We start from the raw sequence: 12,932 nt of genomic DNA on the forward strand, positions 1-12,932 counted from the left end.
TGCCTAGAGGGATTGCCCAATTTATGGGTAGAGCAGATGATTGCTGCCCAAAATTGCACATTTTTTTGTCTGAGCAGTCCTACTGGGCAGATTGCATAGTTTTCACTAGGAAGGTTGACTGGTAATATTGCACAACTTTTTTTCCCCGTAGGCTGCCAATCAGGATTGCACAATTTCTGGAGGGAAGGATCATTCCCCTCCATAATTGTGCAATTTCTTTAGGGAGCTTCTCAACCAGTAGCTGGACCAAATGTGGAGAAGAAACCTGTGAGGGGAGTGAAGCAAGCTATCATGCACAGGCTGGAAAGCTACTAGAAAACCACTGAAGCTCATGTACTTGACACAGAAAGACATGCCGTTGAGGATGGTCAGTAGGGAGGCTCCAAAATGAAGCTAAGGCAAAATTTTGGAGGGTAGTTGTAGCTGCAAAAACTTGGTGACAAACTAGTAGAACTCCAACTCTTTGAATGGACCATATTTATGAAAATCAAGTACCCCTTCCAAGCAGGCCTTGAATGTACCATTCTAAGCAGGCCTTGACAGTACCCCGACAGAGCCACGTAGGAACACAAACATCGCTCTATTACCAACAAGGTTGCTCAATACCCCAACAGAGTTACTTGCATCACCTCTTTGCAGAGGAAGCATTTCTCTTCTTTCACCTTATTCATTTTTCATTTTTCAAATTTTTCACTTTTCATTTTTTCATTTTTCATTTTGATAACTATGCATAGCACTTATTCATTTCAGACGAAAAAGTGGGATCTCGACTTATTGAGAGCAGAAGAGGTTGTTCCTTCAGAGAAGAAGTTTATATAAACCTCTGACGTGCTTGTTAAGATTTTACCCCTCACCTTACTCTAATTGACTAAGCTAACAAGGGTTAACAAAAAAAAAACCGACTAGAGTAGGTGACACTAGTTAGCGTGCAAGCATTGTGTTTTCACCAAGGTTCACTCGAACAGTACACATTGTCCATTGGTGTATCATGGACTAAAGATAACAAGTTCTTCATGTAGAGGAATGACAATAGATAACCAAGTATTGATAACTACAGAAGTCCTCTTGTAATTTACCTAGCTCATTTCAAGAGTCACACATGGTCTCATGCAAAACTAACCTACGAGTGCAAAATAAGAAAACAGAATCAAAAGAAATAAAAAAAATAAGTAAATGTGAAACCAAAGCGGATAAGAAAAAAAGAAAGCAAACAAAAAAACATGTAAGGTAAGTAAGCAAACAAGAATGCAAGAAAACAACCAAAAGGAATCACTACTCCTACTCCTAAGCTAAGGGTGCATGGGCCTGATCACATGAAGTGATACTTCCAATGTAGACATCGGTGCATTGGTCGACCCATGATGGTGAAGGCATGGTTTGTGAACAACACAGTTGTGCAAACCAGGAAACATGAAAGATATAAAAATGAAGACAAACACACTCCAAGTATAAATGTGTCCACAAAACATAAGTGAGTGCAAGTGCATAACATGAAATCTGTGGACTTATCACGATGTTGTGAAACACTACATGTAGCTATTAAGCATACACATACTCTTGACTTTGACATGCAAGAAAATGAAGAAAACAAAGACAACTTGTGTCGTGCATGTGTGCTTGCTATGTAAGATTCCTCCAATGCATGAGTGATGGGATCGTGTAGTTTGAGTGGAAGAAGCATGATCCGTGTGTGAGATTTATCTTCAATGCATATAGATGAGTGATGAAGAGTCTTGGGTGTTTCAACAATTTCCTGATCGGAAGCAAGAACAACCTTAGGATAGCGAGCGCCTTACATAACCATCAGCTCGGGTTGAAGTGCCTCAACGGTCTAGGGTGTTTCGACTTCATTGATAGATAGATCATCATGATAAATAGGTGGCTTGGAAAAATCAACTACAATAGAATCATCATTGTGGTCGAATACAGGAGTAAATAGAACACAATAGCTATGATCAGAAAAATTGATGATTTCATCAGCACCTCATGATCTGATGAATAAAATAAAGGGATAGATGAGAAGTGTACAAATTCACCCTTTTTGTTTCCAGAAAAAGTAGATGAAAATTCAAGTGGATGTTCAGTGAATAATTTTCCTCTCCATTGTTGGATGATGGCTGACATCCAGTGTGTTCTACGAGTGATCAACAATGGGTGCATCCATAGGTGGAGATACAAATGTGAAATAATTAGTGATAGGATCACCAAAGATGTCAGGAAAGAATGGAGGAGGTTTGGATAGAAGGGAGTCATCCTTCACCCAGGATTGATGCTCAAGCTCCCAGTCATACTCTTCATGGATGACAACGCAGGTTGGTTGTGCAACACCAACTCCATTTATGTCTTGATCCTCCTTCACAACAAGTGTATAGGCTGGAGCAAAAGAATACAAGACAATGAAATCCATAGGATCAACAGAACATGAAGATAGAGGTTGAGGTAAAACATTCGTGAGACAACACACAATATTCATAGCTAAATGTGCACGAAAATTGAGAGAAGTGATGTTGGGAGGATGTGATAGTTGAACAAATGTGTGTGCATGCTCTCCACATCACTGTGATGGTGGAGCTTTTTGATGAGGGGATGGTGGATAGTCACTTGTGATAGTGACCATGTCTATCTGTGATTGCACAACTCTATCACCGAAGTATGCTGAGTGGGGCTTGGGCTCAAACTTTCTCTTGGGATGGAATGATTTTTTAAGACAATATTTGAATCTATCCAAAAGATATGGAAATTTTATCTAGCTTTTCAGAGCTTCAAACTGCAAATCATGGAAGTCTTGTCAAAAATCCATAGGTGATTCATGCAGAGCCTTCCGTTGTTGTAACAATTTTTGGTCAAGAGGTTCTGGATCAAAAGTAGATTAAATGAGATCATAGAACTTCTCAAGTGAGTGCACAATGTTAGCAGGTAGATTGCAACACCACCACTTTGGGGATTCATGAAGTGCGTATACAAGTAGCAGGCTGGCCTCTCCATAAAAATACTCATCTGCCTTGTCAAGCATGACAAACAAGTCTTGTAAGAACATAGGCCAAGCCACTTCATCTTCACCATGATAAGTGAATTCATACAAGAGATCAAAAAACTCCCTCGTGATGTTGATAGGTTCACCATGCGAAAAACATCATATAGGGGTGAACGTGATAGAATCCCTGATAGATGTGCAAAGGTTCCAAATAGGATGAGAGGGCACAACTTGTCATCTGTCCCTCCTTCTAGTGCCAGAAATGTTGAGAGTGCTGGATCCATCAACATGTGAGGGGATCTCGCTGGTAAGAAGTCCCAACTATACCTCAGACCATTTGGTGTAGGAGTCCCGGTAGTGGATCATATGTATCACCCTGACCGTAGTTTTGCACAGAGGAAAGTAATATGTACCTATTGGTAGCAAGGGTCCGACATATGCAACAATTCAACGAAGGTGCATGAGGGGTTCTAACACATGGAGGGTGAGGTGAGTGTGCACCTTGGAAACCTGTGCAAGCATGAAGTTAAGAAGGGAACACATGAGCAAAGATGCATCACAACATGGAAGGCAAGTAAGCTAGAAATCCAAAGTGATGGTTAAACCAACAACACATTTAAGTAAGATCCATACATACATATACAGAAAATAGCTACACATGCATGCGTAAGAAAACATATACATATATCATTTATAGTAAATAAGATAGTTGAAATACAATATGACATATGCATGAAACGTATTGGCTATGTTATAATAGGAAGTGAAAGTTCTAGTCATACAATACAACCATGACCAACCACTAGTTTCGACAGCGGAACGTTACAGTCACTGTCGCCTACTCCTCCAAAGAGATATACTATCTCTACACAATGGAGAAGCCAAGGCTCATTACAATACTCTCCAAGATTTCTCTAAGATAATCCTATCAGAAGCTTGGCTAACCAAAAGCCTCTATAGTGAGTTATGAGGGACTATATATAGCAAAGGGTGGGGTGGCCCTTAACATTCCCCTCTGTGATAGTTCATCTACCTTCGTGACTCTTCATCTACTCTATGACTATTACATCAAACTATCGACACTTGAACTTCCACGTGATAAGAAATTACATATAATCTCCAGATGTACCCATGTGAGAAAAAAATAGGCTTGTGCAAGCCATCCAAGATATCACTATGACTCAAAAAGCTATGGGAAGATCAGCTCTTTGACATCCTCACGGTGGTTGATAGTAGTGAACTGATACCACGCTCGGTAGTCCACGATGGTGTCTGTGTACTCTGTGGTGACATCTTTCTGGAACCAAACGCTTGCCTCTCTAGCATCTATGTACACTGCTCTAGCTCCTCTGTCCAACTCGTCTGATAGCATGCGCATCATTTTCTTGAGTGCGGTCGGACTAGTGACATACTGATGCATGGTGTCTGCACTGGTGGCTATTCACATCAACTCGTCAAAGTACGAGTCAAGCTCCAGTCAGACTTTTTCCTTTTTCTTTTCCTTGGTGAGTGTCCCAATAGATGGGATCACATGTGTGTGCACAACAACATCCATCCTCCGGAATACCCATGGATGGGAAGCCTGCAAACTAGCAATGAGCTATGGGAGACCTTCATAGTTCCAGATTTGACTCTAGATGCATGCCTTCAACTCGATCATTCTAGGATTCGTCATCTTCGACAAGTGTAATAGGGATCCCTTGTATCTCATTGTCCATGTTTGCATTTAGTCAACAACATCGTGCACCTTTGGAAAGGTACGTGCTCTCCTAGCACATTGTTGCTACCAACCATTGAGATTGACAACTGCCTTTGCATGGTACCAAAATTGGAATACAACACCTGCATGATTTCCTCAAGGGACAATAATTCATCCGGTATGTCCTTCTTCAAATCAGCTCAGGCAGATGTTGTAACCCATTATCCTCCTTGCTTGGCCCTCTGTAGCTCCTTAGCCTTTCGCTTGTTCTTAGCTATCAAGAAGAGAACACTCGATCTAGTGGCTTCGGCATATGCTCTAGTACCATCGGCCAATGTTGTTGGATGCTTGTGCATGTTAGACACAATCATTTTTTCCTCAAATCAAATAAGAGATGTGTTGTCATCCGAGGTAGACACTCAGCAAGATTTCACAACTCTATGTTGTGACTCATTGAATGATATGTTGTGCATTTCTCCTTCTGATTGTCTCTAAGGATCTTAGTGTCTCCTTGGTTGCTTGGGACTTTCTCTGCTTCTGGATCTGGTGAAGCTAGTGGGTTGACCTCTTGGTGGTAAGGCATGAGGTCGATTTCGTACTCTAACTCTTACTGCTCCATATCCGTATACATCTGTTCAAGTGCTATTTCTATCTCTTGTGTGAAGTCTTGCTCCTACGACTCCTCACCTTGTCTGATCAGTGTCATATGTTCTGATTAGTCTACTACCTATATGGGCACATTTTCATCTATCTATACGTGTTGCACCATTGTTGTACCTATTCCTGTTGCACTTCCTTCTCCTGTCTGTGCAACTCCTATTCCTTTCAGAGTTTCTCCTTCAACTCATGCAACTCCTTCTATGTTTCCGCAGTTATATGTTTCTCTCTCTACCTTTGCGCGTTCCTCTTGTTGTGCTTTTTCCTCTTCTCCTCAATTTCGAAAGCTTCTTTCTATACAAGTGGTTCCTCTCTAAACTTGTAGCTTTTGCCTACCTCCACACTATTGAAAATCTTTCTCTTTCCTTTTTCACGCACTAATATGTTTACCTTTGCTACTGCTACTGCTGGTGCTCTCCTAGATCTTGCTTCATTCTTCTTTGTTAACCATTCCACAGTGATGTCGCCTAGTTCATTGGGCCTATAGAAGTTGTAGCAATATCTCCATGGGTTTTCCTCTCCCCAATGAAATGCCCCGTGGATCCACTGAAACTGTACTCTCGTGAATGATCCTTCATAACACAATGTGGGTCATATGGATTGAAGCTTCAGACATCGAAAGGATATTTCTTGATCTCCTCTATTTCGACATATGCATGCTTGAGGTTCCATATCTCATACAACCCAATCCACAACAAAATATTAGGCCAAGGTGCCTTCTTCTTCTAGTGCATCCTAGCTGACAGTCCTATCAAGATGTGATACAATACTTCCTGCATGATGAGCTTATCCATGGAAAAATTCGACAAAACATGCGGATTCTTATTCATGCTATACATATGTATGAAGGTGTTGGACAATGAGGCATACCAATCCGCAATATCGATCAATGCCTCCATTTCTTCCTTTGATATTCAAGGTGGATCCTGCTCAAATATCATCCTGTACATGGGGGTGACAAAATGATCTGACAGTTGTGTGATAACTCCTCTAAAGTTGCATTTGGAAAAAAATTTACAATAAGTGTTCACAGAGGTCTCTGTCGATGTCCATGCCCACTTCATGCCTGAGAACTTCTGATGGGCACATATTACATCCAAGATGTACACGAACATGTAGATTTCTTCTTTCTGACCTTTGGGTGGCCGACGAGCTTCAGTGACTTGTTCCTTCAGCCTGTGAGCCAACATGTCAGATGAGTTGCATGCTATGCCTTCACTAGATATTTGGTCCAACACGATCACCCAACTCTGTGGGAAGGTATCCATTCTGTCTTGGCCATACAAGCGACATGAAAAGATGACCAAGTATTGATCTGCCTTTTGTAATATCTTCATCTTGTAGATTTGGTTGGTGTCATCCTGAATTTGGCTGGCTCCTTTACCCAATTCTTCATTATATCCATGGAGTTGGCATTCTTGTTGGGTAGGTTGATAGGTGTCTCCATGGTGATCACTAGCTTTAACAAATGATACATCTACTAATAATCCTGTGCCCTGAAGATAGAAATCTCCATCCCGCTAACACTGCTCAATGTCACCATCTTGGGATCAGTGTGCAAGACGATTGAATGTATCAGGTCTGTGCATGGGAACGCAGGATACCTGCATGCAATCTGGTACAAGGTGGACTTGTAAATGTTCACATAGACTTGGCGGTCTTCGAGGTCTTCCCTAAATGTGTGTGAAATGCATCATTTACCTCTTGCAATTTCAGCTTTATGACCTTGTCTGTGATGAGTTTGGTGTCTTTGTAGATCGAAAAAATTGTAGACACTTGCTCAACTACTATTCCAGTTGTGCTTGCCTCGGTGTCCTTTGATCCTGCTCCCTTGGAGGCCATTGATCTTGAGCTACTAAGAAATAGATGAACGCCTACTATATCTAGAGACATGGTGACATGCATGGAAATAAATCTGTCAACTAAAACCAAAGAAAACTTGATGGATGACATGCTACATACCTTGGGATTGACTGGTAAGGATCGCGTAATTTTTACTAGGAGGCCGAGAGACTAGCTACTCGAACTACGCAAAAGGCAGTCCAAACTATTGGGAGGATGTCTTACTACTAGAATTTTGCAATGTACAATCCAGGCTAGCCTATTGAGTGCTGGGGTTTCACAATGTGATATTCCAGCTGGCAAGTGATGCAAGCCCAAGAACTGCATTGCGCAATTTTCTGGGCCAAAAATCACTACCTCTTAGAATTCCATGAGGAAAGACTAGAGGACACTCACTAGACAAAATTGTGCATTTTTTGGGAGGAAGGCAGAGCCTTCCCTCTCAAAATTGTGCAATGTTTTCTTGGTGAGGCAGAGTCCAGGTCAAGGTTGCCCAGACCTGCTGATGGGAAACTGAAAGGAAATGAAGATGTCAATGCATGACAATACTGAGTGTATGGAGAGGTGAATGATCATGCATGCAAGCAATGAATGCAAGATTCATAAAATTTAACAACATGCATGCGTGTGATATGAGTCGTTGAATCAGTGACAATTTGTGCAAAATAGTGTCATGCATACGACAACAGTGAGATGCTAATGAAAACTAAAATGGTGCTAGTAAAAGCTCATATGCATGTAAACGATAGCAAGCATTCAAAAAAATCAAGCATACATCATTCACACAAACCAAAACACAAAAAGCGATAGAAATGTTGCAAAATACAAGTTAAGCAGACTTACCCATAAATAGCTGAGTTAGATGTGTCGAAGACTCTTGGATGTGCTATGGGATGTCAGAGCTCCGAGATCTATGTGAAGAATGAGCTCTGAAGTGTCGAATAAATAATTTTGAGACTCATGATGTGCATTTCACAAATCTAGGAAAAAGCGACACTTGGAGGAAAGTTTCTAAAATGGTCTTTGCATGTAACCTCCAGCAGCTAAAAATAGCTCCCTAAAATCTAGGGATGATTTTTGCATGTTTATTTTTCTATTTTAGGAAAAAGAATCCTTTTCATGCAATTCAATTTTTCTATGTCTCGGGTGGAACCAATCAGCCTGAGGGCACATGTAACAACCTTCTTTCCTGAGGGAGAAATTTGTGCAGTTTTGGAGAGGAATCTGGGCTTGATACCCATAGGGATTATTGATCCAAAATGGATCCAACATGGCCTCTAAATCTAAAGTCTTCAAATACAAGTGAAAGTGGAACAAGGTTTAAGAGCTCGTTGAAATGAAGCTAATGATGCAAATCACATGCAAGTCCGAGTTCGGGTAAGGAAATTAGAACCAATCAATGATTCAGGTCAAAGAGTTAATGTTTACATCAACAGGACATGTGGCAACCCGTGAAAGAATCGCAGGTTCTAAATGATGTTAGCACAACAGATGATGTGGCAGTCAGAGATTGGTTTAGGACTTAGGTAATGAGAAATAATAGTCAAGGGCAGAGATCGTCTAATCAAAGGAGATCGATGATATCGCGTTGAAACATGTAGGCAAGTTATCTAGGAGAATGGACCCAATATATTTATGCAAAAGGAGCTAAACTCTTTGAGTTCCAATAGGAGGGAAGTAAATGGTGTATCGAGAAGGCTCTAAAGTGGTAAGTGGTAATTTAGGGTGGTCACGTGATTCCATTTATCAGTCGACACGTAGCACACCGTAGGAGAGAGAAAACCTCTTTATCGAGCGGGTAATACTCGTGCAAGTAGCCCACCCGATATGGTTGTCAACCATTGGATCGGAGTTAGTTGATCGAATGGTGGAGATCAAGCGAGTTGTTTGGTGATCAGGCTAAGCATGAACTATTGGATTTAACATGACAAATCAATGGTTTGGAACATCTAGAGCCATTGACGAATGGGATGCGATAGCCATCGGATTGTCCTATCTTGATATCAGCATTGGGGAAAGGCTAGATAGTCGAGGTCCACCCCATGCCCGCTGGTCCTTTCGTTTATAGTTTGTTTCTATTATAAACATACTGTTTCCACGTTCAATGCAAATTGTAACTAAAATGTGTTATAAAAACACAATAACACATAAAGTTGTGGGGGATGTATTTTGGAACCGTTCCAGGGAGTCTGGAGGTTAGGGTGACAAGTACAGTCATGTTTATACTCATTTTGACTCGAGATTCGAGCGAAACTCAGTGTTGAGTTCCATTTTTGTGTTGAGACTCTGTGTTGAGCTCACACCTATAAAAACCATTTTTGAAGACATAATATAGAGGTCAGCACTGGAAGCTAGGACCAGGAGACGTAGCCAAGAAGTTTGGTGAAATCCTTTATCAATTTTGGTTGTGGATTTCAGAGATCTGTGGCTTGAATCTTTTGAATAATTGACCGGAGAATCCACAGTTTTGTCATTTTTGAACCAACGTTTCAAATCCCAAGTGGGATCCATCATCAGGATGAGAGAATGATGATGACAGAAGAGCAGCGGAGAAGTAATAAATAGTGATGAGAAAGAAACATTTAGGAATAACAAACATGTCGGCTCAATTATTAATTTTTATCATTTTTATTTATTTTAATTATTTTTTTTATTTTTTTTTTGATAATTAATATTAATCTTAATAAGAAATTAATTTAAAAATAATTTAATTAAATTATTAATAATATTAATGATACTAATTAATTATATTATTAATATTAATTAAATTGATTATATTAATATTATTATTATTATATTAACTAATTAATAATAATGGTATTAATAATATTAATCATTGTTATTAATTAATTATATTATATTAATTATTTATTGCTATTGAATATATTATTAATCCTAAATATATTAATTAAATATTATTAATATATTATTAATACTAATTATTATTAATTATATTAATAATATATTATTATTGTTAATATATTACTTAATTAATATTTAATTATATTAATCATATTATTAATTATAAAACTAATCATACTACTTATATTATTAATATTAAATCTATTTATTTTTATTTTTAATTTGTTTAAGTATATAATATTAATTTTATTATGAAATTAAATTAATTTTATATCTGGGGAAGAAGTAATTCTAATAAGAAATTGGTATTGTCTTTCTTCCGTACATCCATTTACACTTTCTCAAAAACTGTCGGGATAACAAGATCATTCCTCCATTCGCTCAGGTTAAGCATAAACTTCAGAACAAATATAATAATAAAGCGTTTCTTCAGCTTAGCTTCTCTCTAGTTCGGTCAGAAATCAGAAGGGTTAGAGTGGCTCTGGAAAACCTGGGACGTTTGGCTCTTTCCTCCCACCTTAAGCTTGCTAACAGCATTAATAAGAATCTCTGGGCCATTATTGATGCAAGAACTGCACTCAAAGCCGATAATGAAAGAAGGATTGCTCTAGTAAGGCAGCATAAGAAATTGACTAGACTTTTAAATAAATCTCAAGAATTTGGATCCCTGGACCCAGCCTCTATAACCCAGAAAGCCCATTGCTCAGGAACCAGCCATTCGAAAGAAGACAGCCTCGCAGGATTCAATGCAGGTCCAATTGAAAACGCTACAGATTTTGGCAGCAGTAACGCAACAGAAAGGGACAATTACGCAGCAAATATCCCAGCATTTGGTTCAATCAAGGTTTACGCACCATATGAGGACAATCACGCAGCTGTTGGGGACATTAACGCAGCAATTGTGGGCAGTAACGCAGCAGGTAACCCATCAAATAAGTCAAACAGCGTCAACGCAGCAGTTGGGATCATTAACGCAGAAGATAGGGACAATAACACAGCAGGTAACGCAGCAAATGGGTCAATCAATGTCAACGCAGCAGCTAGGAACATTAACGCAGCAAATGGGGACAATAACGTAGCAGATAATGAGTCAATCAAGGTAAACGCAGCTGAGGGTGTCATTAAATCAGCGGATGGAGACATTAGCGCAGCAGGTGGCATTAAAGCAGCAATGGGTAACAGTAACACAGTAGATGATGAGATTATCGCCTCAGATGGTGGCCACGCAGTGAGTAGACAATGCGCAGAAACCCTAATGAATATCAATAGGGGTGTAGTCAGCACTCAAGGTTTCAATGCAGGTAATAATAATAATATTGATGGAGTAAATAGCAGATGGGAGAAGGGTTTTATGGATGAAAGCACTCCGGTTAGGAATCATAATAATGGAGCCAAAATGGGCAATAGAAAACAGAATGAAAAATCAAAAAGAAAAGTAGTTAACCTGTCCTCTTTGGAATTGGATCCTGTTGTCACTAATATTCTCAGCAAAGGATTAGGGTTTGCAGTGACACCTAAAAACCTTCCCCTTGAAAAGATGATTTGTAGCATAGAGGAAGGGATCAGCAACCTTACTGTGGAGGATAAGGAAGCACTGAGGCAAGAATGCTCTCTAATCATGAGGAAAACCAAAATCCCCAAAAGCAACCTCAGCAAAGAAGAACAAAAAGCCTTCAATTCCTTGCGAAGCAATGACAAGGTAGTAGTTCTTAAAGCTGACAAAGGAGGAGCTACGGTCATTCTGGACAAAGAAGATTATGTTTGTAAGATGAATGATCACCTAAACTGTGGCAGTTATAAGAAGCTAAGCAGCAATCCCATCCCCAAAATCGTGAAGGATGTAAAAAAGATTATCTCTAGTTCAAACCTTGACGAAAAGTTAAAAAAGAAGTTGACCCCCTCCTGTGAAACTGTTCCCAGAATCTATGGATTACCCAAAATCCATAAGGAAGGGGTCCCCCTTAGACCAATAGTTAATACTATTGGTTCCCCAACCTATGAGCTTGCGAAATATGTTGCAAAAATTCTCAAGCCCCTTGTTGGAAACACTGATTCCTTCATCAAGGACTCCCAAGACTTTGTGAACCTTATTAAGAATGAAAAATTGGAACATGATGATATCCTTGTAAGCTTCGACGTGGTTTCCTTATTCACTAAGATCCCTCTTGATGAAGCCATTCAGGTTATAAAAGAAGTTGCTGATCCGGGGACTGCAAAGCTGGCTGAGATCTGCCTAAGGTCGACTGTGTTCACCTTCCAAGGAGTATTTTATGAACAGACATCCGGTGTGGCGATGGGGTCCCCCCTTTCGCCAATAGTGGCCAACCTTTACATGGAATACTTTGAGAAGAAGGCCCTGAATTCATATCCTTTGAAACCATCCTGGTGGAAACGATTTGTCGATGACACCAATATAAAATGGACTCATGGTAAAACAGAGCTCGAAAAGTTTTTTACTCACTTAAATTCGATCTCTCCAGATATAAAGTTTACAATGGAACTTGAAGAAAACAAGAGCATTCCGTTTTTAGACGTCCTAATCATCAGAAAAGAAGATGGCTCTTTGGGCCACAAGGTTTTCAGGAAATCAACCCACACAGAGAGTTACCTCCATGCCGATTCCCACCATCACCCTGCGCAAAAGATTGGTGTTCTAAACACGCTGGCCATCAGAGCCCTTCGAATTTCCGACTCAGAGCACCTAGAGGAAGAGAAGAAGCACCTAATCCTAACTTTTAAAAGTATAGGCTACAAGGAGCAGGAAATTAATAAGGCCATAGTGAAAGCTGAAAGGAAGTTGTTGTCCCATGAGCCTAAAGCTCAAGACCAGCCTAACTGTGGTATTGTCTTTCTTCCGTATATCCATGGGGTTACGGACAAAATCGCCAAAGTCCTAAA

Source organism: Pinus tabuliformis, chromosome 1_1 (assembly GCF_031772625.1).
Source record: "Pinus tabuliformis cultivar Carrire ecotype Pingquan chromosome 1_1, CPIR1, whole genome shotgun sequence".
NCBI classification, from domain to species: Eukaryota; Viridiplantae; Streptophyta; class Pinopsida; order Pinales; family Pinaceae; genus Pinus; species Pinus tabuliformis.